Source organism: Heterodontus francisci, chromosome 1, assembly GCF_036365525.1.
Source record: "Heterodontus francisci isolate sHetFra1 chromosome 1, sHetFra1.hap1, whole genome shotgun sequence".
In the NCBI taxonomy this organism is placed as follows: Eukaryota; Metazoa; Chordata; class Chondrichthyes; order Heterodontiformes; family Heterodontidae; genus Heterodontus; species Heterodontus francisci.
This window is the reverse complement of record NC_090371.1, coordinates 279,722,501-279,749,537: the sequence shown is the minus strand read 5'-3', so window position 1 is coordinate 279,749,537 and position 27,037 is coordinate 279,722,501. Positions and strand designations below refer to the sequence as shown.

The following is a 27,037-nucleotide window of genomic DNA, read 5'->3' as shown; positions in this document are numbered from 1 at the left end:
TGAAAGTGTAGCCTCTGAAAAAATACCTGACTCTATTTAAGGCACCTTGAGTTTTTTTTGCTTAATAATTGGCTCCTAATAGTTTGTGAAAATAAATATTAATTTCATAAATATGGAAAAAAGTCTCTAAGCAAAACACCAGCTATAAAAAGGTACAGGAAACATTGCAAAGTAAAAATATACAAAGCCCATGGAGCTCCTTTACTCATGGAGCTTCACTGAATCCCATTCCCAACTGACACGCAAGGAACAGGAGTAAACCTGGCACAAATTCCATAAAATTATTCCAGGTGTTGGTTGAAATATTTTTGAATCAAATCTAGGGTGTTAAATGGCACTAAGGTGGGGAACACCTCAGCTTGTTACATTTGAATTGCAAGCAGTTCAAAACTGACTAGGACTAAAAGTTGGTGAACAGATAGAAAAAATTATTTAAAAAAGGCTAATGTCGGCCTGAATTTTTACAGCTCACTGTCGATCTCAACGGTGAGCTTCAAAAGCGGCGCAGCGCATGCATGAGATGTACGCCTCTGAGCCCCGCAATATATCGCGCAGCGACTCATTTACATGGAGGGGGGCAGAACGCCCATCCCTGATAACGGCGAGGGGGCTGGCGATCCGTCCCCGGCAACGGCGTCTGGCGCCACAGCACAAGCGCCAGCGCCATTTCTAAAGGACGTCGAGGCCTTCAGTTAGATTTAAATTTTTAAAGGTCCCGGTCTCCAAAAATTAAAATTAAACTTTTAACAGCACTTTGAGTCCCCTCTCCTATCCCCAACCCCCCCCCCCCCCCCCACAATGAGTAATTAATGTATAAATTGCCCTCTTACACCCAAAAAATTTTTTTTTCCGATCTTGGACTTTCCCCGCCGGACTTTACTAACTTTGACCTTCACCCCCTTCCCATCATCCCCGCAATCGATAGGAAGAGTTTTCCCCGCTCCCCCCCCACCCCCGCCCTGAAAACCTCACTCCCCACCACTGTTCCGCCTCGGATCTCCGAACGCAGATCCGCAGGCGCGGGAGTTCCAGTTTCGGAACCAGCCAGAATATTGACATAGGACGGCCGTTGGCACGAGGTAAGCGATTATGCAGTAATCAACATATTTACATATTTAAATTAAGGTTCCGTTACCGAGCGGTGGGGGGGCCGCCACAAGGCCTAGCTGCTGCCGGTAATATGGGGCGGGGCCTTCCCGACTTCAAGGCCCATGGTGGGCCTCTCCCGGTGATATTTTCCAGGCCCCCCTGCCACGACCCCCGAGGTCAGGGGGCTGGTAAAATCCAGCACGTAATGTTGGCCTTTATCTCAGGATGGCTGGAATACAAAGGGGTAGAATATTTCACATTTATATAAAGTTCAGGTTAGACCCCATCTGAAGTAGTGCATTCAGTTCTGGGCACCACATCTCATGTAGGGGATGCAGTGCAGTTTCACCGGAATGATACTGTGGCTAAAAGGTTAAATTACTTGGACAGGCTGCATGGACGAAGATTGTATTCCCTTGAGTACAAAGATTAACGGGTCATCTGTTTGAGGAGTTTAGCATGATTAAAGAATTTAATAGCATAGATAGAGAGAAACTATTTCCTCTGGGGAAGGAGTCCAGAACAAGGGGATATAATCAGAAAATTAGAGCCAGGCTGATCAAGGGTGATGTCTAGCAGTACCTCATCACACGAAGGGTAGTGGAAATCTGGAACTCTCTTCCCTGAAAAACTGCTGAGGTTGGGGGTCAATTGAAAATGTCAAAACTGAGATTGATAGGCTTTTGTTGGGCCAGGATATTAAGGGATACGGAACCAAAGCAGATAGATGGGAGGTGATATACAGATCAGCATGGTCTGATTAAATGGCAGAAGAGGCTCGAGAGACTGAATGTCCTACTCCTGTCCCTAGACCTAGCTCTCCCAATTCTGCACTCCTTCTACACCAGTTCTGTATTCACTTTCCTGGAACACAGGAGCACTGAATCTAGCCTTTGTTGTTAAGTAAAAAACCTACTTACACAGGCGGACAACTTCATTACAATAATGCACACAGAAATCTGGTGTGAAAAACTTAACTGATATGTCAAAAGTTGCATACAAATTTCAACGTCAATGAAACATTGTCTACTTCCAACTATTTCTCAAATATTTAAATCCTTGCATCCAAACAAAACTTCCTTGTTCCAGCACAAACTACAGGCGACAGTGCTATAGGGACCCCCTACATGGCACAGCAACCAAAGAGAGCATTTGAATGTTCTTATTTATTTTCGCTGGGGAAAACAAAATAGACGATGGTAGCCTTTTTATTTTCTCCCTTACCACTTGCCCTGTGCTCTGTCTTCATACCCTTCCCATTTGCAATTTTGTCTCCCACCTCCATTTGTCTTCATGCCTTCGCTGCTCCACACGATTCCCCTCATTCCTCTTCCTCATTGCTCGGATGCCCCTCATGCCTCTGAAAAAAGTGTGCGATTCCACCCCTCCCCCAACATATGTCACATTCGCAAAGTACAAATATCGCATCTTTCTATCAAAACTCATCATTAAAAGACATCTTTGTGATAATGATACATAACATCTTATTACAACTTCCAATGACATAAGGCTACACTTAAATGACAATGCATCAGACTCTATCCAAATACCTTTCATCCTATTCCTGACTTTTTTTCTTTCAGTGTTTTGAATATAGAAAAAAGAAATCTGCACATAATTACGAAGGTGGAAGCTTTAAATGATATTTAGATACAGGTTTAGCATAAGTTTTGCACAAGGCATACCTTGTTTGGATTTACAATAAATGCTCACCTCTAAAATTCTCTTTTAGGTCCACACCATTTTCTGGCAACCTTCTTCCATTCGATAAGGGGAGCAGAGGATAGGATTGGGTTTTTCCACAGCGATCTTAAGTGGTGGTTTTGACTGATAGTATTACAATAGTGTAGGCTGGACTAGTCATTGCAAGGGTCAATACTTAAGAAGAAAGGTACCTTGTCGGAGAAAGTACATTTTCCATGTTATTTTCATAGCTTGCTGCCTACTCACCATTCTGGGTCTTAAACGTGCTGCTGCTCAGCTGATATTAACCTACAAGACCCATCAACAAGTGGCTCCATACAGTCTAGCCCTGATTAGCATCCTTTGCAGCCATGGATGATGAACAGGAGATGAGAAAATTGACTGCCAGTTACTGCAGTATCTGAACTGTGAGAAGGGGAAAAACTCTAATTTAAACTGTTATTTCTGGAGATCTTTGCCAAAGGATACAGTACACGTCACTTCGGAGAATACTTTTCTCAGATATACACACAAAGTGCATTACGAGATTATGCTAGCCACTAAAAAAGACATTCTGTCTTCACTTGTGTTTTTAGATCAGGAGACAGCCACACTTTTAAGATGCATCCCAACCTTTCTCATGGCAGTGAGCCAGTATAGGGGAGGACCACCCACAGAAACTTGTTCTGATCCAGTTGCACTGTATACAGAATTATTTTACCACCACAAGAATAGCAGTTTGCTTGCCCAGACAAGGGGTCCAGGTGGAATCTGAGGATATACTCAGATAAATGTTTATACCTGTTTATACGATACATAATTAGGCACTGAAATCTGGGCCACCTCTGCAAGAACATCATCCTAGAAAGGGTTTGCTTTAGGTAGATTTCAGGAATTTTATGGATCGATTTTTTTTGACAAACTAAGGGAATTAAGGGATATGAGGCTAGGACAAGAAAGTGGGGTTGAAGTAGAAGATCAGCCATGATCTTATTGAATGGCAGAGCAGGCTCAAGGGGCTGAATGGCCTACTCCTGTGCCTATTTCTTATGTTCTTATAAATGTGACGTACAGTGCTCACCACCTCTAGCTGGCTGCCAATAACACACGGCTTTAAACATAGAGGGAGGCTCGATCATAATAGTCATGATTTGCCCTTCCTGATGTTGGTAACCTGGCAGTGTATTGACCTTTTTTAAAATCTCTTTTGTGGGATGTGGGCATCGCTGGCTAGGCCAGCATTTACTGCCCATCCCTAATTGCCCTTGAACTGAGTGGCTTGCTAGGCCATTTCAGAGGACATTTTAAGATTCAACCACATTGCTGTGGGTCTGCAGTCACATGTAGGCCAGACCAGGTAAGGACGGCAGATTTCGATCCCTAAAGGACATTCGTGAAGCAGATGAGTTTTTACAACAATTGACAATGGTTTCATGGTCATCATTAGACTAGCTTTTTAATTTGCAGATTTATATTTGAATTCAAATTTCACCATCTGCCATGGTGCGATTTGAACCCATGTCCCCAGAGCATTAGCCTGGGCTCTAGATTACTAGTCAATGACAATACCACTACACGGCAGCCTCCTCTTTCTTGCACAAATCTTCATTCACTTCTCTTCTAGGATTGTAATTCATAACTCTGTCAATAGCCTTTGTGAATCACTAGTGTGTCCTCTAAATGCAGAAGTACAAATCTGGAATAAAGATATCGGCACAGGGATTTCTAAACAAGAATTTAGGAGACCTTCAAACTCTGTCAGTGACTGGTTGATTTTTGATCCTGGACACCAGTGGCATGAGGAGTAATATTAGAAATATCAGAAGGGATATCACAAGGAATATCTCATCTTCATCCCTGCCTCAGTTCATCTGCTCCCAAAATCCTCATCCATGACTTTGTCACCTCCAGACTCAACTAATCCAATGCTCTTCTGTCTGGCCTCTTATCCTTCACTTTCCATAAACTTCAGCTCATCCAAAAGCTTCTGGTCCTCACAACATCTCAAGTTTACAATTCTAGTTCTTGTGTTCAAATTCCTGCATGGCTTCATCCCTCCCTCTGTCTGTAACCTTCTCCCACCTTATAACCTTCTGAAAACTCTGCATGCCTCCAACTCTGACTTTTTGTGCATCCCCACTCCCTTCACCCATCACTATGGCCATGCTTTCAGCTGTCTAAGTCCAAAGCTCTGCAATTCTCACCCTAAAAGTCTCTGCCTCTCTACCTCTTGCTCCTCCTTTAAGACCTCCTTAAAAATCATCTCTTTGACCAAGTTTTTATTCATACCTCCTTGGCACAGTGTAGATTTCAGCCTGATTAAGCTCCAGTTAAGCTTCTTTTCTATGTCAAAGGTGCTATAGAAATGCAAGTTACTGCTGTCAGTGAGACAAAGCTGCACCAGTTTTAAATGTGCTGTTTACATGCACAGTGCTCACAAATTTACGTGCAAAGTCTCTGCTAGGATGCTGCACACTGTGGGGTCTGGAGGGGAATTGAGGAGAATTGTTTTCACTCAGAAAGTTGTTAGGATCTGGAACGCTCTACCGGAAGGGTGGTGGAAGCTGATTCCACAAATAATTTTATCAGGGAGTTGGACGGGTATTTGAGGATGAGCAACTTTCAGGGTTACAGACAAAAAGCAGGGGTGTGGGACTAAGCACGACTGCCCTTTCAAAGAGCTGGTACAGACACGACAGACTGAACGGCTTCTTTCTGTGCTGTGAGTCTCTATGATTCTCGAGATGGATTTCAGAAACAGTGATAAAACACAAAAACGTGAGCGTCACAGTGCACTCCGTATATGCAAGCACACATTTAGCATGTTTTTAATGACCGATAGAATTTCTACAACAATAATTTGCATTTATCTTGTACCTTTAATATAGTAAAACTTCCCAAGACACTTCACAGGAGCATTATCCGACAAAGTTTGATACTGAGTCGCATAAGGAGATAGTAGGACAGGCGACCAAAAGCTTGGTCAAAGACGTAGGCTTTAAGGAGCATCTTAAAGAAAGAGAAAGACGTAAAGAGGCAGAGCGGTTTAGGGAGGGAATTCCAGAGCTTAGTGCCCAGGCAGCTGGAGACACAGCTACAAACGGTGGAGCGAAGAAATTTGTGGACTTATATAAGGAAAGAATATAAAGGGAAAAAAGAAAGAATGCCAGAAATAGATTAAAAAGAGAAAGTAAATGAATAAATTGAAAAGGAAATCGAATATAGTTTAAACTGGAGATTCAAATAGAAATAAAACAACAAAAGCGATGATAAAAAACAATGAATAATAAAACTATATCTTCAACTTTGGCTGCCATATTGATTGCAATTACAACACCATCATTCAGACCCAATGATGGAACAGAAAAGTTGGCTTCCTATTCCCTCTGTTCTTCCTAATCTGGGGTTAGGAAGATATTGGCAAGGTTCGGGGGCTTATGTTTTGTTACAGGAGAGGAAGAAAATAGAAAAGGAACAGAGGCAGATTTGGAGAGGGGATAAATCCACATAAAACATCAAGCAGGAAGTGAGGGGTGTACAAACCATGAGGCACAAGTCCTCAAATGCCAAATAATGATTAGTCTTCATTAGATGAAAAAAGGACAAAGTTTATAAGCCTTTACCATGGGCTCTGACTTAGTTCTCCTGATGACAAAGGCCCAAAATGGCCAGAGAAGCTGGCACAACCCCTAACTGTGCATAAGCCAGTATGAATTATTTGTTATCATGCTGCTTTATCCTGCACGTAAGTCACAGGGATAAAATCAACGGATAAAGAAAAACAGTTAAATTAAATAAATGGAGGTACAGCAGTGAGTGTGGCACCATGCCCGCTATTACATAGGTAGGTTTTCAATTGGGACTCAACTTTGGGTAAGACGGTTTAAAACAGCCGTTCATTATCTGCTTATGCCACAGGATTCAACATTTCAAACCCTTGAAAGATCCCCGATGTTAGCCTCTGTGTGATAATACACAAAAGTTTTTTCATATAAACCTAAAGATAAACACAGCTGCTGAGGAGATAGTATTACATACATAGAAGGGCTCTCATACTGAATGGCTACTGACTAACAGCAGCTCTTTTCATGAAAATGTAAGATTCAGCACTTCCCACGGTCTTCTGCCTGAGTGAAAGGATGTCTGGAACTGAGTCTCATCTCTGAGATGCTCACTTTCTCCTGTGGGTGACTGGTACCCTGTAGAACCTTACGCATATCTTTATATTGGGTACATTAGTGTAGTGGCTATCTTACTGGACCAATAATTCCGAGGCCTGGACTAATAGAGCGTGGGCAGCTTGGATTTAAAGGCAATTTTAAAAAAAAACATGCAAATAAGAAGCTGGTGCCAGTAAGGGTGCGCCAGATTGTCGTAAAAACCCAACTGATTCACTAATGTCCTTTGCGGAAGGAAACCTGCCGTCCAAATCCAGCCTGCCCTGTATGTGACTGCAGTCCCACAGCAATGTGGTTAACTCTTAACCTCCATCTGACGTGACCTAGCAAGCCCCTCAGTTATTCCAAAAATCAATGGAAAAAGGGCCACCATCACCTTGTCAGGGGCAACTAGGGGTGGGTAATAAATGTCAGCCTTGCCAGCAACACCCACATCCTAAGAATAATTTTTTTTAAAAAACGAAAGCTAAAAAAAAAATCAACCGGTCATATAAATATTATCTTTTCCTGTATAATTTTTGATTGAAATAACTACCTGTGGGTGAGGTAGGCCAACAGATGAAACAGCTTTGACTTGGAAAGTTGTGACTCAGTGGGTAGCACTCCTGCCTCTGAGGCAGAAGGTTGAGCACAACAAGCGAGGCTGACACTTGAGTGCAGTATTGAGGGATTGCCGCACAGTTGGGAGGTGTTGTCTTTCAAATGAGACGTTAAACCTGTCTGCCCTCTCAGGTGGGCATAAAAGAGTCCATGGCACTATTTCAAAAAAGAGGAGGCGAGCTCTCCCTGGTGACCTGGCCAATTATTATCCCTCAATTAACATCATGAAAACAGATTATCTGGTCGTTATCACGTTGATGTTTGTGGGAGCTTGTTGTGTGCAAATTGGCTGCCGCGTTTCATACATTACAACAGTGACTTCATTTCAAAAAGTACTCCATTGGTTGTGAACGCTTTCAGATATCTGGTGGTCATGAAAGGTGCTATATTAATGTAAGTCTTTCTTTGAAAGTGACAATCCTCTAAGGCCCACACACACTGCAAACTATACAGAGGTGGATGTGAGAAAGCATCCTTTAAAGGAATGAAGGATCATGTGTTTGTAAAATGATTCTGACCCATCTCAATCCAATTTCTAGTAGACACAATTTCACAGCAGGAAACAACCTTATCATTTCATACTACCATCACCAACTTAGTTAATGATAATAACACATTGCAGATAACATTACAATTTTGCAAGGATGGATTATCAGCAGCATTTGCATTCAGCAACAAGTTGCAATTATATAGTGCCTTTAACATAAAAAACATCCCAAGGCATTTCACAGAGGCATTATCAGACAGAATGTGACACCTAGTTGCATAAGGAAGATTGTTGTGGTTACTGGAGGTCAATCATCTCAGTCCCATGACACCATTGCAGGAGTTCCTCAGCGTAGTGTCCTTGGCCCAACCATCTTCAGCTGCTTCATCAATGACCTTCCCTGCATCATAAGGTCAGAAGTGGGGATATTTGCCGATGATTGCACAATGTTCAGCATTTTGACTCCTCAGATACTGAAGCAGTCTGTATCTATATGCAGAAAGACCTGGACAACATTCAGGCTTGGACTGATAACCGGCAAGTAACATTTACTCCCCACAAGTGCCAGACAATAACCATCTCCAACAAGAGAAATTCCATCCATCTCCCCTTGATGGTCAATGGCATTACCATCACTGAATCAACATCCTGGGGGTTACCATTGACCAGAAACTGAACTACTACAAGAGCAGTTCAGAGGCCGAGAATTCTGCAGCACGCAACTCACCTTCTGTCTCGCCAATGCCTGTCCACCATCTACAAGGCAGAAGTCAGGAGTGTGATGGAATATTCTCCACATGCCTGAATGAGTGTAGCTCCGACAACACTCAAGAAGCTCAACACCATCCAGGACAAAGCAACCTACTTGATTGGCACCCCATCCACCACCTTCAAAATTCACTCCCTCCACCACCGACACACAGTGGCAGCAGTGTGTACCATCGACAAGATGCACTTGTATCAACTCACCAAGGCTGCTTTGATAACATCTTCCAGACCGTGATCTCTACCATCTAGAAGGACAAGGGCAGCAGATGCATGGGAACACCACCACCTGCAAGTTCCCCTCCAGGTCACACGCCATCCTGACTTGGAACTATATCGCCGTTCCTTCATTGTCGCTGGGTCAAAATCCTGGAACTCCCTTCCTAACAGCACTGTTGGTGTACCTACCCATGGACTGCAGCGGTTCAAGAAGGCAGCTCACCACCACCTTCTCAAAGGCAATTAGGGCTCAGCAATAAAGGTTGGCCCTGCCAGCAATGCCCACATCCCAAGAAAGAATAAAAAAAAGAGGAGGTAACCAAAAAAATTAGGTTTTGAGGAGTGTCTTAAAGGAGGAGACAGAAGCAGAGAGACAGAGGTTTGGGGTGGGAATTCCAGAAGATAGGATCTAGGCAGCTGAAGACGCGGCCCACAATGATGGACTGCTGAAATTCAGGGATGTGCAAGAGGCCTGTATTGGAGGAGTGCAGAGGTTTCAGAGGATTGTACAGCTGGAGGAGGTTACGGAGGGAGGGAGTTATGCCGTTGAAGGTTTTATGACAATCCGAATGCTGTTTGTCTACGTTAACATTTCAATTAGAAAAAGAGGGCCTGTAGTGTGCCCTGTATCTGTGGAATGTGCAAGAACAAATATTCAGTTTAAATGCTTAAATTAATAAGGAACCAAATGTTAAAACCCAGGAGGCAGAGACTGAGACAAAGTTTCAAATACTGACTTCCTTATGGACTCAAACTGAAGTTTTCAATTGAATTATCAGTGAGTGGAATGCAGAAACAATCCAGGAAAGTTGACCCTTTCGGTATCCCTCAGATTTGACTCTTGATTGGTCAACTGAAAAATAGTACCAACCGCACACAAGGAGACAAAGAACTGGACCAATTTTCCCTCTAAGTCAAAGTTAGCACAGTAATGGCTGCAAAAATAATAATTTTCTGAAACAGTTAAACTAGCAGGGACTGGGTGGCAAAGTGAGTCCTAATTAGATGTAAATATCTCCTGTTTTTAAAGAAAAAGAAAAACATTTATTTTTGCAGTGTCAAGTCGATTTTGACTTGACAGTTTTGGTATAGTTCTTGAAAAAGCTATGTCCTGCTTTGCTTTGAGGCTGAAAGAAACATAATGTTCCAATCTTGCATGGTTCAGTGAATGCTCCATTGGTTTGGACAATCCTATTGTTATTTCAACAAACACAGAACATTTGTGCATACGGAGAAAGAAAAAATCAAGGAAAGTGCACATGTTTTGAATCATTTGCAAACGAATGGAGTAAAGAACAAGCAAGCAACGGCCAGTTAGATGATCAAGCCTTTTGCAGACCATGAACAATCTACCTTATCATGGACTCTTCCTCACCCATTTAATCTTCTAAGGGAAATGTTTTGCACAAATAATCTCCCAAGGCTAATGAAGAAAACTCTGGAATCTGCATCTGTCCCCACATTGCTCCTGTTCCACCCCACCCCCCAAAACCCCTTTGCCTCTCTAAATCTCTCTCTCCTCCTTTAAGATGCCCCTTAAAACCTATCTCTTTGACCATATTTTTGGTCTTCTGTTTGAATATCTCCTTATGTGGTCCGGTGTCAAACTTTGTTTGAAGTGCCTGAGGACATTTTACTACATTAAAGGCGCTATGCAAATGCAAGTTGTTGTTCAATTTTAGCCATATGCCCTCTACAAATGATACTCCCAACTCCAACAGTATAGTTATCACAGCTGTGCTTAAGACTGAAAAAAAATCACTCTTAAAACAAATACTTCTCATAACTGCTGTATTTGCTCATTTAAAACTATAATCATTACCTGCTAAATTTTGCTCTTTAGATTTTGTGCAACTGAGGTCTGTTTTCCCGGTGCGACTTTGGCCAATTTCGGTCACTATGGGTTCTGTTCAAAACAATAAATAAGTATAAGCAAAATATAAAGTAAAAGCATCACCTTACACTTCTTAATACAACTAATAACTGCTTTCACCCGAAACCCAACATTTTTCTTGCACACTGGTCACCTTTCTGGAACATGAGCCAGCAGCAGACTTGTCCACAGGTATTGCAAGACCAGCATGAATGAACAGCCATTGTTCAGCAGTTGTGAAAGGTCATTCTGTAAACATCATTGTCTCTGTACTCGGGGTAAACCTCAAATATTTGTGGCATTGTTCCATGACAACAAGGTCATACTTAAGTTGTTCTGAAACAGACTCATGAAGCATGGGGGTGCTTAATAAGGTGACTGACTAAAAGTTATCCACCAGTCTCTCTGCTGGAATACGCACGACAGCACAATTAAAATCATACGCTCCTGCTTGATATTTAACAGCTTGTGGTTAAGGGTGAGATATTTTACAGTCAGTAAACAAATTTCATTTTGCTTTTGGTTCCTGTCTACAGCGAATTTGGAGCTTGTGTTTTACAGTCTAACTGTTTTGTTCTGGAATTAAGTTAGAATTTGTTTATAATGAGGAACCATTGCCTCCCACCCCTCCCCAAAGTTGTTAAAAAGATTTTTTTTCCTTCTGTTGATAAGTGTGAGATGTAACGATATAATTCACGGCACAAAACCTTCAACGCATCACCCACATCTCATCCTCCTGTCAAAAGATAATTCCTTTCCATAACTTTTGTACCTATTACTAGTTGCCATGAGTGTACAAACTGACCCAAAATCCATTTCACTTAGAGTTGAACATTTTTTTTCATAAAGTTTATTTTCCCTTGCATTTGTAATGCCAAGAAAATAATTCTTAGCAGTCTGCACGGTTGGCAAGTTCTAGTGCCCATCGTTCATAGCTCAGTCAATTCACCAACTTGTTACCTACTATAAAATTTAATATATAGGTCACACTAGTTTACAAGTGCGCATTTATTTTTACAGCAGCCGCTTTTCAGTAAAACATTTCAAACGGTTTGCACGCATGAATTATACAAGGGCTATTATTTATTTAGTGCGGTATATGGACGTAACAGGTGTAAAACCAGAAGCAGATGTTTCTTTATAAAAACAGGAAGGGGTTGGATGACCTCTGGCTAGAAAAGCTAGGAGCCAAAGGTGCAGACAAGGACCAAAACGGCTGAGTTCATTATCAGATAGTTTGAGTTCGTCAACTGTTTTTGTGAAGTAGTATTCTTTCTCCGGTCCTTTGATTAAGTCCCGCCACTGGGATTTTATAATATCAGAGATGTGTTAGGGGAAGCTGGGTAAGGACATGAGGGAGAAAGGAACAGAATGAAATGCTGATAGGCTGAGATGACGTAAGGTGGGAGGAGCTCATGAGGAGCATAAACACTGGAAGGGACCAATTGGGCTGGGTGGCCTGATTTTGCTTTCCCCACATCCCTTGATTTCCTTAGCATCCAAAAATCTATTGATCTCTGTCTTCAACATGCTCAACGACTGAGCATCCACAGCTCTCTGGAATAGAAAATTTCAAAGACACACAAGCACCTGAGTGAACGAATTTCTCCTCAACTCAGTCCAAAATGGCCGATTGCTTATTCTGAGACTGTGACTCCTGGTTCTAGGCTTTCCAGCCAGCGGAAACATCTTCCCAGCATCCACCCTGTCAATCCCTCGAAGAATTTTATATGATTCAATGGGATCACCTCTCATTCCTCTAATCTCTAGGGTATACAGACTAAGGCTACTCAGTCTCTCCTTATAGGACAATCAGTCTAGTCCACCTTCATTGCACGTGGGAAAGTGGAGTTGTGGTAGAAGATCAACTATGAATGGTGGAACAGGCTCGAAGGGCAGAATGGCCTACTGCTGCTCCTATTTCCTATATTCTGTGCTGCAAGCTCTGTGTGTTGTAAGTATGGGAGATTTGTTGGGATTTATTTTCTTTTGCTGAAGTTATTTCCTTTGCTTTTGATGCCTATATCTATTCCTCCACTCCATTTACTGTGGTTCGGTACTCTGGGAGCTGGGAGCTAACTCCACACTGACCAGGGATTGAGTACAGCACCATCCCACTGACTAAGCCAACTGGGAGCTGTTTAATTTCATTCCTCCTCCTGCTGTTTGATTGGACATATAAATAGCCTGAAAAAATCATTGTCAAATGACGAAGGATCCGAACCCAAAACGTCAGCTTGTCCATTCTCTCCATAGATGTTGTCTGACCTGCTAAGTGTTTCCAGCACTTCCTTTTTTGCTTCAGGTTTTCAGTATCAGCAGCATTATTCTTTAATTCATTGAGAGTTGGGCTTCTCTCAAATACCAAGCATTGCACAAGGTGCCCATGTGGGTATCAGGGCTCTTCACATGAGCTCCAAGACCTTTATGAACTCAATGAGGTTCAACTCAATCCATGTCCAGTTGGGCTCTGACCACAGAAAGAGCATTAGGCAAGTCAATGTCTGTTATCCAGGAAGCAGCCATGTTGGCTTCACAGTGTGGCACTCCACAGTGCCTGCCTTATTTGAAGGGCACTGGGGGAATGTCTCTTAGGAAAACAGGGCTATTGTCTGCATTCATTATTGCTGAACTGAGCAACCCCCAAACAACAGAGGAGTACTCTACCAGCAGCATCTGTTTGCTCTTAGGAACATTGGAACAGGAGCAGGCCATTCAGCCCCTTGAGCCGGTTCCACCATTCAATGAGATCATGATTGATCTGCATCTTAATTTCATCCACACACCTTGGTTCCACAACCCTCAAAACTCTTGCCTAACAAAAAATCCTATGTTCCTATGTTTGCTTTTTCTCAGCTGCCATCTCCACCATTCCATGAAAAGTGTGCCATGATTGCAACTTCCCCTTTAATGGTAAGTGGCTTTCCTTAAAGGGCTGTTGCTCTGCTACACCTTGCACTCCAGCCAAGTGTGCTTGATGCTCAGCTCTCCTTGTAAGCGCTCTGAGTACCAGGAAGCTAGTCATACCAAAGGGAGGGACTCCATTTGCAAAATTCAACAATTCTTGCAAAATAGGGCCTTAAATATACATAAGATCATATGAAATAGGAGCAGGAGTAAGCCATATGGCCCCTCGAGCCTGCTTCACCGTTCAATAAGATCATGGCTGATCTGATCTTGGCCTCAACTCCACTTTCCTGCCTGTTTCCCAAAACCTTAGACTCCCCTATAGTTCAGAAATCTGTCTAACTCAGCCTTGAATAGATATGACTCAGCCTCCACAGCTCTCTGGGGTAGAGAATTCCAAAGATTCACAACTGTCTTAGAGAAGAAATTCCTCCTCATAATTTCTGGATGGTATTTTGCATCTGAAAATTGTTTTTTTTTTTAACGCATTTTGCACAAGGTTAGGTGTAATAGAAATTAGCTTTGTATCCAAGATTTAGAAATTATCTGAAGAAGAGAAAAATACGTAAGCTCACTCGCTTTTCCTTTTTGTTCAAAATTGTAAATTGTTCCGATAAAATGAATACCAGCCAATGGATCCACATATATCAACTGCTTCCCAATTACGTTTTATGACCTCAGCTGACTTCCTTAGTTAGCTTAATTGTATATCATTCTTTATTTATAGGAGTAATGATGTCATTTTAATATCATTAGTGTATCAGATGAAATTCATTAATCATACACTTTTGGATAAGATGTTTCCACTAAAGCTTCAGTTTGGCAGCTCCCCACTACTTGACAATGCTTACTGTACAGGTCTCTAAGCAACAACCAAGTAAAATACTCTCTTTATAATGTAACACTTCACAAATTGTGTCAATAATGCAGTGCGTTCTTTCCAGCGCTCTTCATTAAGGACTACGGTGCTTTCTTTAATGGACAAATTTTACTTTTTACCAGCTACTGCATTTGAAAAAGCCTGAATACTTTGAAAGAGAAAGCAGATTTAAGTTCTGGAAGACTGTAATGAAATATGACAGCGCCTCTCGAATAAAAGGAATGTTGTGTCCATGGTTTCACTGAGACATTTTGTGAACTCAAATGAATAACTCAAGTATATAACTCAAGTATATGCCCATACACTAGGGCATGAGACCACCAAACACTAAGTAAACACTACCCCCACACCCAACCCCTTCCCCCCAGCACCGCCCCACCCCCACAACCAGCAGTAGCTTTATGCTAACTGAATAAAAATGCTTCCTGTTCTGGTAAATGTCTCCACTTTCAGAAAGCAGTCGGGCACCCACTCCCTCTGAGCTCCCAGAACACTGGCAAAATTCAATGGAAAGCAGACAACTGCTGTCTCGGTTGCCGTTGTTGGGTCACGCGAATAAAAATGATATTATAAAGCACTCTCCTAGCCAATGCAGCTGGTAGCTGAGAGGCACTTTTTGATCTTAAGTCGTGCCATCTGCTAGATCACTTGCTGGAATCTGAAAGAATGTGGAATGTGAGGACAGTACTTAATATGACAATTGTTCTTTATCCATTAACAGGATGTGGGTGTCACTGGCAAAGCCAGCATTTATTGTTCATCCCCAATTGTCCTTGAGAAGGTAGTGGTGAGCTGCCTTCTTGAACCACTGCAGTTTATGTGGTGTTGTTAGGGATGGAGTTCCAGGATTTTGACCCAGCAACGATGAAGGAACAGTGATATATTTCCAAATTGGGATGATGTGTGACTCAGAGGAGAACTTTGAGGTGGTGGTGTTCCCAGGCGCCTGCTGCCCTTAACCCTTCTTTGTAGTAGAGGTCGTGGGTTTGGGAGGTGCTATCAAAGAAATCCCAATCACAGATTTCACGCAATTCTTTTCCATGGGCCCCCTGCGCAGTCAGTTTAGTTTTTTTCTATCATAAGGCCATCACAGTCACCAAAAGCTAGAAGCTGCAGACATCCTTTCAAGCTGACTAAATGGTGGAAATTCATGGCAGCAAAACAGGATGCATGAGATGGAACTGGATGGGCAAGGGACAGAAACGTGCATTCACAAGGGTTTCATTATGCAAGCAAATGAGGAAATGATAAATTAGGATTTGAATTTTTCCAATCTGTTACAGCCCAATGCCAGCTTGTCTACCTTAAATGGACTATCAAGGCCAGAAAAATTGTCATCAGTTGGGAATGGATCTCATAAAGTCAATTGTTCCTTTTGACTCTGCCTACATATGGCATGAGGATTACTCATCCATCATAGCCTTTCATACAAGAAGATGGAGATGATCAAGGAAGGCAAGAGATACAGACTGTCCGTACGTACCATTACCCCAGCAACTATATCCACATCTGTGCCAAAGGCAAAAAAGAACTGCCTTGGAAGCTGTGCCAAATTTCTGCCAACTTTCACTCGCAGGATGATGGCACCATTTGTTCATCATCATTCTGGTAACATTGCTGCTTGACCAGAAAAGAGCAAACTCAGGTGCACTACAACCTCTGCACCCGAGCCTCCTGCCCAGCGGGACCACAAAGGATTTATCCTTTTAAGTATTTTGATTCAAATCTGAAGATTCTGTTGAGTTGCAGAGTCCCAGCTCCTCCTGTGCCGTTAACTGCGATTCCTTCAGACAGACCATCTTCTGTTTAATTATTGAAGCCCATCTTCTGTGTCAATAAGGTTTGCAAGCTACACCAGAAATGTGATGCTGGCAGTGATAAATTGAGCAGATATTATTTATTCAAAGGGTACAATAGTAGACCAGCGTGAAGTGTTGGGACATTGTCATGGATGTTGCACTCTGTCAAAATTGCTTATGAATCAATTTTTTTAATGCAATATCACTCAGACTATTTCCTACTATTCTTTATTTTATTGCTCATATACTTCCAGCCATCTATCAAGGTCGAGCAGCTAATGGGAGGGAGCAGGCTAGCACAGTGCTGAGTGGCAAGTGTGAGGTCATTTGACAAGCTGACTCCCTTACAAAGTGCGATCCCAATTACAGTCAGGAGTGTTACGATGAGGCAGAAGGAATGCACTGTTTATTCTAGTACCATTTCTCCACAGGTCATAATGTATATTTAATTTTTTTCCCAATTACCAATTTGGTCAATCATAGACTCAATTTTTTCTCAGAATAAAGCACAACAACCAGGTTTCTCTAATAAACATCAAAATGATCAGTTTATTATGAAACAAGTCTTAACCAGTAATGAGGCAAAGCATAAACACACAGATTGAAAGATAAACATTCCCTTTTTACCTTAACCCCTCACACATACACACACACACGCACACTGGTTAACCGGAAAAATAAAGGGATTTTTGTTTTAGAGCTCTATTACAAAACAAAACAAAACAAAAAAACTTGGGCTAAATTACTTGCTAATTCTTGAAGAAGAAAGAGAAGATATGGAAAGATGTCCTTTGTTTTGGTTTGGTGTCCCAAATACACAATGACGGCTGTCACTGGGATCTTCCTAGAACAATTCTTTCCAGGCCACGTTGAAGATCAGTTTGGGTAGGCTTTCCAGGAAATGCAGCAATGGAGGTTCCAGACAGGCCTTGCAGGAAATGCAGTAACAGTTTCAGTCTGCTTCTTACACTTGCTTCACAGCTTCTCGAGAGATGGAAAACTGGCAGGTTTTTCCAAACTGCTGGAACAGACTGAGTTGGGGTGGTTTCTTTGGCAAGTTGTTTTGTTAACTCCTTTTCAAACCACTGTTCACCCCCAACTGTCTTTTGGAACAATTCAAAGAGATACCAAAAACATTCCAGGAGTCAAGCCTCCTGACTACTATAATTCTTGACCTGTCACTTCACTGTAAACATCTTCTCCAAGTCAAAAAAAAAACAAGCTCTCTACTGAGTATTTTTCTGCTGACAGGTGCCTTCCAGTAACTGTTTACAATCTAGACCTCTCAGTGACCCTTGTAAACAAAAGCATCCATGAACTTCTTTTCAGTTTGAACACAAATTCTCAAAATTTAACAAAAAAAAGGAAGCACTCATAACAGGGGTTAATAGGGAGTTCAGGTGAAATCTTTTCACCCAGAGGTGGTGGGGGTCTGGAACTCACTGCCTGAAAGTGTGGTAGAAGCAGAAGCAGAAACCCTCATCACATTTAAAAAGATCTTGGATAGGCACGTGAAGTGCCGTAACCTACAGGGCTACGGACCAAGAGCTGGAAATTGGGATTAGGCTGGATACCTATTTGTCATCTGGGACAAAGATGGGCTCAACGGCCTCCTTCAGTATGTAAATTTTTCTATGTTTCTAATTTAAGTGAACAGCAGGCAGAGGCCCAGCCCCTCTACATTTGGAAGGGAAATGTCGTCACTGTTGTATGTTTCTTCCAACCTGACTGCACTGACCTATTGGCTGTGACCTGGGCCCCCCAGACTTCTGCTCGGCTTGCCGGGTGAGAAATAGTGTGAAGACCAAAGGGAGAAGGAAGGAAAAAGTTCTAGTCCCTATATGAGAAAAAGGACATAGAGGAACTAGAGAAGGTGAAAAAAATGTACTCAAATGATACCAGAACTGAGAGGGTATAACTATGAGGAAAGGCTGAACAGCCTTGAGCTCTTTCCTCTAGAAAAGAGAAGATGGAGTGGTGACCTGATAGAAGTCTTCAAGATTATGAAAGATTTTGATGGGGTGGGGGGGGGGGCGGTAGGTGTAGAGAAGATGGGTGGATTTTATTCAACACTTGGAAACGGAAACTATGAGGCGGAGGGCACACAAAATGGCCAATTAAGCCATTTAAGTGGCCCACTGAGGGCACCTAATTTTTGCTTTCCATATGCCATTCTGTGCTGTAAATAATTTATAAAACTTTGTAATATATTGTTACATACACGACAGTGACAAAGGAGAATGAAAATTTGTTTGCAGTCATAGTCTTACACTTATTGCTACAGAAAATGATACATGATAGGACGGCACAGTGGCGCACTGGCTAGCACCCAGCCTCACAGCTCCAGCGACCCAGGTTCGGTTCTGGGTACTGCCTGTGTGAAGTTTGCAAGTTCTCCCTGCGACCGTGTGGGTTTCTGCCGGGTGCTCCAGTTTCCTCCCACAGCCAAAGACTTGCAGGTTGATAGGTAAATTGGCCATTTTAAATTGCCCCTAGTGTAGGTAGGTGGTAGGGGAATTGTGGGGATGTGGTAGGGAATATGGGATTAATGTAGCATTAGTCCCACCTTTTCTGGCAGGGTAGGGATCCTGAAGAACCAAGACAGCATGGAGTGGGCGTCGCCATCAGAAACTCTTTGCTCAGCATGATAGAGCCACTTTCAAATGACTCGGAACGCATACTGTCCATCCGACTGCTCACTGCCTCTGGTCCAGTACACCTACTCAGCATCTATGCTCCAACACTCTGCTCCCCACCTGAAGCTAAAGACCAGTTCTACGAGGAACTCCATAATATCATTAGTAGCATTCCCAATACCGAACATCTGTTCCTGCTGGGGGACTTTAATGCCAGGGTTGGGGCCGACCATAACTCATGGCCTTCCTGCCTTGGGCGCTATGGCATTGGAAGGATAAATGAGAATGGACAGAGACTACTTGGGTTGTGTACCTATCATAACCTCTGCATCACCAACTCGTTCTTTCATACTAAACCCTGTCACCTGGTTTCTTGGAGGCACCTAAGATCACGTCGTTGGCACCAGCTAGACCTCATCGTCACAAGGCGAGCCTCTTTAAACAGCGTTCAAATCACACGCAGATTCCACAGTGCGGACTGCAACACCGATCACTCCCTGGTGTGCAGCAACGTTAGACTCAAACCAAAGAAGCTGCATCACTCCAAACAGAAGGGCCACCCGCGCATCAACAGGAGCAGAATTTCTTATCCACAGCTGTTACATAAGTTTCTAAATTCACTTGAAAAAGCCCTTCAAAACACTCCTACGGGGATGCAAAGACCAAGTGGGCCCACATCAGAGACGCCATCTATGAGTCAGCTTTGACCACCTACGGCAAAAGTGTGAAGCAGAATGCAGACTGGTTTCAATCTCACTTTGAAGAGCTGGAATCTGTCATAGCCGCTAAGCGCATTGCAGTGTTGAACTACAAGAAAGCCCCCAGCGAGTTAACATCCGATGCACTTAAAGTAGCCAGAAGCACTGCACAAAGAACAGCCAGGCGCTGCACAAATGACTACTGGCAACACCTATGCAGTCATATTCAGCTGGCCTCTGACACCAGAAACATCAGAGGAATGTATGATGGCACTAAGAGAGGGAGGCGGTGGCATAGTGGTATTGTCACTGGACTAGTAACCCAGAGACCCAGGGTATTGACCTGGGGACATGGGTTCAAATCCCACCACAGCAGAAGGTGGAATTTGAATTCAATTAATAAATCTGAAATTAAAAGGCTAGTCTAATGATGGCCATGAAACCATTGTCGATTTCTGTAAAAATCCATCATGTTCACTAATGTCCTTTAGGGAAGGAAATCTGCCGTCCTTACCTGGTCTGGCCTACATGTGACTCCAGACCCACAGCAATGTGGTTGACTCTTACATGTCCTCTGAAATGGTCGAGCAAGCCACTCAGTTCAAGGGCAATTAGGGATGGGCAGTAAATGCTGGCCTAGCCAGCAATGCCCACATCCCACAAAAGAAATAAAAAAAAGGTCAATACACTGCCAGGTTACCAACATCAGGAAGGGCAAATCATGACTATTATGATCCAGCCTCCCTCTATGTTTAAAGCCGTGTGTTATTGGCAGCCAGCTAGAGGTGGTGAGCACTGTACATCACATTTATAAGAACATAAGAAATATGCACAGGAGTAGGCCATTCAGCCCCTAATAAATGCTGGCCTGGCCAGTGACGCCCACATCCCATGAATGAATAAAAAAAATAGAGCTTTTGGGCCAACCATCAAGAAGATTTCCCCCCTCAAGTCTAAATCAGGGGACCAACGCAAGCAAATGGACCACTGGGTGTACAATACCTAGAACTGTACTCCAGGGAAAATATTGTCACTGAGACCGCCCTCAATGCAGCCCAGTCTCTGCTAGTCATGGATGAGCTGGACGTACAGCCAACAAAATCAGAACTCAGTGATGTCATTGATTCTCTAGCCAGCAGAAAAGCCCCTGGGAAGGATGACATTACGCCTGAAATAATCAAGAGTGCCAAGCCTGCTATACTCTCAGCACTCCATGAACTGCTTTGCCTGTGCTGGGATGAGGGAGCAGTACCACAGGACATGCACGATGCCAATATCATCACCCTCTATAAGAACAAAGGTGACCGCAGTGACAGCAACAACTACCGTGGAATCTCCCTGCTCAGCATAGTGGGGAAAGTCTTCGCTCGAGTCGCTTTAAACAGGCTCCAGAAGCTGGCCGAGCGTGTCTACCCTGAGGCACAATGTAGCTTTCGAGCACAGTGATCCACCATTGACATGCTGTTCTCACTTCGCCAGCTACAGGAGAAATGCTGCGAACAACAGATGCCCCTCTACGTTGCTTTCATTGATCTCACCAAAGCCTTTGACCTCGTCAGCAGACGTGATCTCTTCAGACTACTAGAAAAGATCGGATGTCCACTAAAGCTACAAAGTATCATCACCTCATTCCATGACAATATGAAAGGCACAATTCAGCATAGCGGTGCCTCATCAGACCCCTTTCCTATCCTGAGTGGCGTGAAACAGGGCTGTGTTCTCGCACCTGCACTGTTTGGGATCTTCTTCTCCCTGCTGCTCTCACATGCATTCAAGTTTTCAGAAGAAGGAATTTTCCTCCACACAAGATCAGGTTGCAGGTTGTTCAACCTTGTCCGTCTAAGAGCGAAGGCCAAAGTACGGAAAGTCCTCATCAGGGAACTCCTCTTTGCTGACGATGCTGCATTAACATCTCACACTGAAGAGTGTCTGCAGAGACTCATCGACAGGATTGCAGCTGCCTGCAACGAATTTGGCCTAACTATCAGCCTCAAGAAAACGAATATCATGGGACAGGACGTCAGAAATGCTCCATCCATCAATATCGGCGACCACGCTCTGGAAGTGGTTCAAGAGTTCACCTACCTAGGCTCAACTATCACCAGTAACATGTCTCTCAATGCAGAAATCAACAAGTCCATAGGAAAGGCTTCCACTGCTATGTCCAGACTGGCCAAGAGAGTGTGGGAAAATGGCGCACTGACACGGAACACAAAAGTCCGAGTGTATCAAGCCTGTGTCCTCAGTATCTTGCTCTATGGCAGCGAGGCCTGGACAACATATGTCAGCCAAGAGCGACGTCTCAATTCATTCTATCTTCGCTGCCTCCGGAGAATCCTTGGCATCAGGTGGCAGGACCGTATCTCCAACACAGCAGTCCTCGAGGCGGCCAACATGCCCAGCATATACACCCTACTGAGCCAGCGGCGCTGGAGATGGCTTGGCCATGTGAGCCGCATGGAAGATGGCAGGATCCCCAAAGACACATTGTTTCAGATTTCAACTCCCCTTTGTGTGAAGAAGTGCTTCCTGATATCATCCCTGAACAGCCTAGCTCTAATTTTAAGGTTATGCCCCTTTGTTCTGAATTAGTCTGCCAGAGGAAATAGTTTCCCTCAGCTTCTATAATCATTTTCAACTCTTCAATTAAATCACCGCTTAATCTTCTATACTGATGGGAATACAAGGCTAGTCTATGTAATCTATCGTCATAATTCAACCCTTTTCACCCAGATGACATTCTGGTGAATCTGTGCTACTCCCACTCCAAGGCCAATACAACCTTCCGAGGAGTGGTGCCCAGAACTGTCGTACTCTAAATGGGGTCTAACCAGAGCTTTATGTGTTTGACTCAGGGCTCGATTCCCCTTAATGTGCTCCTACATTGTCAGGGCATTCTCCATTCAGGGTGGGAGCCCACAGGGATATCTACCTGCCACGCATGACCCTAGCAGCTAGCCCTCAAGAAGACCTCTTACAAGGTTCTGCTCTTGGCACATAGCCTTTCTCCAGACAAATGCAGATTGGAAAATTTTAGGTTTGAAGTATCGCCACCGGGACTGATAGGAACCACTGTTGGGGTTTGATAACCTGCATCATTTAACTATGCATTATTGACACTGCCCCTTTATCCCTCTGTGTAGATATTTCAGCCTGTTGAGGATCAGTCCATCTCACCCAACTGAGGTTAAGTGAGATGGACTGATGTCTAAGTTCTGGGTTTCAAACTCTCATCAACTTTGGGTTGGAAGTCAAACAGTCTGTCATCATTCCATTAAGATCTCCCCAGTGACGCTGGCTGTTGTTAAACTTACATACCAGCTTACAACACAGGCCTTCATGACCTGAAGAGTTTCTGTGTTGTAATGAGGCGCACAGTGAAATGAATGTGCCGTATATTACAACATGAAATGCAACCTGATAAAAGTCTTGAATTGGATCCAGTGGATTTATGACTGATGTAGTCCAACAGGTTAGAGAGTGGAAGGTATTCAAATCTTATTTCAGTGCAAATCCTGACTCAATCCAACAGTTATGCTGAGGAAGTCTCTTCCTGTTAAAACTACAGATAAAGCCATTCTGCATTTTTTACACACAAAATTACACCTGAAGCAATAGATTAGATCGCCTGTGCTATTAGTTCTACTGTGGCTGTCTCAACTGTGTTTTGCAAAACTATATTACATCACACAACTTCACTCTCTTGCTGTTGCCAATAATGAGAATGCTGCCCTGGTATTTGTTTATTCAGCTGTTCAGAAATGAATGTTTGGCATTTATAGTGACACTGTTCTACTGTTTATCTCCATTCCCCAAGATCTTCGCAGAGGAGGACAGAGGGTTGGGAGGAGGAGTTAACCTGGTAGACTATCGAGGACATAGCTTCTGAAATTCTGAAGTTACACATTAATTGGACATGTTGAATTAGTTTTACAATGTAAACAGAGCAAACTGTATAAGTATCTGTACAGGTAGGAAAGTAACTTGTGAAGAGGACATAAGGAGGCTACAAAGAGACATAGATAGGTTAAATGAGTGGGCAAAGACTTGACAAATGGAGTATAATGTGGGAAAGTGGGAAATTGTCCACTTTGGCAGGAAGAATAAAAAAGAAGTAAATTATCTAAATGGTGAGAGATTGCAGAGCTCTGAGATGCAGAGGGATCTGGGTGTCCTAGTGCATGAATCGTAAAAGGTTTGTATGCAGATACAGCACATAATTAGGAAAGCTAATAGAATGTTATCGTTTATCGCGAGGGGAATTGAATACAAAAGTAGGGAGGTTATGCTTCAGTTATACAGGGCATTGGTGAGACCACATCTGGAGTACTGTGTACACTACTGGTCTCCTTAGTTAAGGAAGGATGTAAATGTGCTGGAGGCAGTACAGGGAAGGTTTACGAGACTAATGCCTATAATGGGTGGGCTGTCTCACGAGGAAAGATTGGACAGGCTAGGCTTGTATCTGCTGGAATTTAGAAGAGTAAGAAGCGACTTGATTGAAACACATAAGATCCTGAGGGGTCTTGACAGGGTGGATGTGGAAAGGATGTTTCCCTTTGTGGGAGAATCTAGAACTAGGAGTCACTGTTTAAAAATAAGGCGTTGCCCATTTAAGACAGAGATGAGGAGAAATTTCTTCTCTCAGAGGGTCGTGAGTCTTTGGAATTCTCTTCCTCAAAAGGTGGTGGAAGCAGTCTTTGAATATTTTTAAGGCAGAGGTAGACAGATTCTTGATAAGCAAGGGAGTGAAAGGTTATTGGGGTTGGTGGAAATGTGGAGTAATCAGTTCAGCCATGAACTTACTAAATGGCATAGCAGGCTCGAAGGGCCGAGTGGCCTACTCCTCCTCCTAATTCATATGTTCGTATGTAGTCACATTATTTGTCCTATCTATTAACAACATCCTGATTACGCTTTAGTTGGGCTCTTCCTACGCCAAAATAGAATAAACTGTTCCATCGAAGCCTAATGCAAGTTATCTTTGTGCCTGATTGGCATGTATCAGTCATCATGTCTCTTTCGATTGTCCGCGAGATGGCTTGATATTTATTATTGTTTGCATCTAGTACGGATGCTGAACAGATTACACTTTTGAGCTAGGTTAAGAAGGAAATGCATTCTTTCTGTGGAATGACTAACTTGCTCTTGTAAGTTTGCTTTTGGAATGGGAGGGGTGTGGACACAAGCAGGATTGTCTTAAATGGCTGCTCGTGCGAGACTCTGTGCAGCAAACCCAGGGGCTTATCATTTGTTTGAAAGGTGACATTTCTGGACAACTGCACACACAGAAACCAGTCTGTGCATGCTTGCTAACCTTCACCACATTGTTTCAGAGATTGCCTGTCTGCCTGACGCTCACTGTATCTTCTCCCTTTGTTTGTTCCCAGCCCTGCCTCCTCAACCTCTGTCTGTCTCATGTTCTCCTGTTTTGTCACGGGACCAATTGCCTTGTGTTCTTTTATTCCACTATGTCCTATGTCAACTCTGTGCTCTCCATATGTTTCTCTCTGTCCTTCCCTCTGCCCCCACCCTCTCCCATATCTGTACAGGCTACTTCAGTATCTCATTTCATCAACTCTCTCCTCCCCATCACCCCACCCTAACCAGCCTGCCGACTTCTCTCTGAGCTCAATGACCCTCTCACTTGTTCTTTTTCTGCTCCCAACAGAGAGAGAAAACGGAGATAGAAGGAAAAATAGAAAGTGAGACAACCATCAGAGCAAGCATGATATGTGAAAAAAAAGAAAAAGGAGGGAAAATGAGAGAATGTATGAGGTGAAAATATGAAAGAAATAATTACATTTAAACGGAGAGAGGAAGGCAAAACGGGAATATAAAAATGAGAAAAAAAAGTAATTTTACCATCATTTTTCTCCCTAGTTTGGTTTTGTGAATGTGGTGCCTGCTAAGTTGAGGGACATCAGTGCTGGGGACTGGAAGACTCTCCTTTTTTGAGTCGCCAGTGTCAGTATTGACCAGTCCCAGGTTATTGACTGAAACTTTAACTCTTTTTTTCCCCCTCCAGATGCTGCCAGAGCTGCTGAGTATTTTCAGCATTTAGTTATCTTTATTCCAGGTCAGTACTGCTCGATCAGATGCAACATTCGTACTGTGCCTCAACAACATGGCTCGGCTGAAATTCAGTGCGGCATTTTTTTCAATGTCTCCCATGTGATAGCCATCCTAAGTGAGGTTTCCAACATAGTGCCATTGCTTTTTACTTCTTGATCTGCTCCAGGTCACAACAGATCAGCCACGGCTTAAGTGAAAGGCAGAACAGGCTCGAGGGGCTGAATGGCCTCCTCCTGTTCCTATATCTCTGTGGCAGATAGAGCATGACCAACCGACAAATACCTAGACTTCTGCCAATGTCACTCCGAACCAGCTGCTAAAAAAATGTAAGGGTAGTTCATCGACAAGTGTCCCAGCAATGCTTCCAACCCCTCTTGTGGGTGGCGTTGCCAACCCTCCAGGATTATCCCGAAGTCTCTGAAAACTGAAAGATCAACTGCCTGGACACTGCTGCGAGCAAAACCAAGGAGAAAAAGCCTAACAGCATTAATTTTTAAAATGCTTTTCTTGGACTTTTTTTTATTAGAAAACATATTAGACATGGGATAAAAACAAAAGGTTGGTTGACCCATTAGGAGGGGGAGGTCATGTAATGAAACCTCCATGAATATCAACTATGGTTGCATAGTGGTTATGTCACTGGACTAGTAATCCAGAGGCCCGGATTTATAATGCACAGACCTGAGTTCATAATCCCACCACGGCAGCTGGAGATTTTAAATTAAATAAATTTGAATTAAAAAGCTAGTCTGACTAATGGGAGGGGGGGCTCTTCCTTGCAGCAATTTTGGAGACCGATAATTGGGCAGGATGGTGTCAGGGAGGGACCCGGCCTCCTTCCCCAGCCCTCCCCACCACCCCCCACCTCCCCCCACTCCAACTCCTGTCACCTTCCCATCTCCATCCAAATTAAGTCCAGAGCGGGAATGCCTGTGAACAACCTTCCCATGCCACGGCCAATTGAGGCCCTAAGTGGGCAATTAATGCCCAATTAAGAGCCTCATCCCACCACCAAAGGTATTAACCCAGCGCAGGCCTGTCACCGCACAGGGAGCACACCAAGCGAACCCATGCAGGTTGCTTGCCAACTCCGGTGCCAGGGAGCGATCCCTTGTTAAAAGGCAGCTAGTGCCTGAACAAAGGACCTG

The 27,037-nt window shown here is 43.3% G+C and overlaps 1 protein-coding gene across 9 annotated transcripts in view; it reads right to left on the bottom strand.

Annotated features, from left to right (window-relative positions):
- Window positions 1-27,037, bottom strand: part of bmpr1ba (bone morphogenetic protein receptor, type IBa) — a 471,306-nt gene that overhangs the window by 313,662 nt on the left and 130,607 nt on the right. For 8 of the 9 annotated variants that reach the window (XM_068046063.1, XM_068046061.1, XM_068046079.1 and 5 more), the window contains one exon: window positions 10,844-10,927. The exons of the other annotated variant lie outside the window; for it this stretch is intronic. The gene's annotated coding sequence lies outside the window, so the exon portion shown is untranslated. The remainder of the gene's footprint in view (window positions 1-10,843; window positions 10,928-27,037) is intronic. 9 annotated transcript variants of the gene reach the window in all.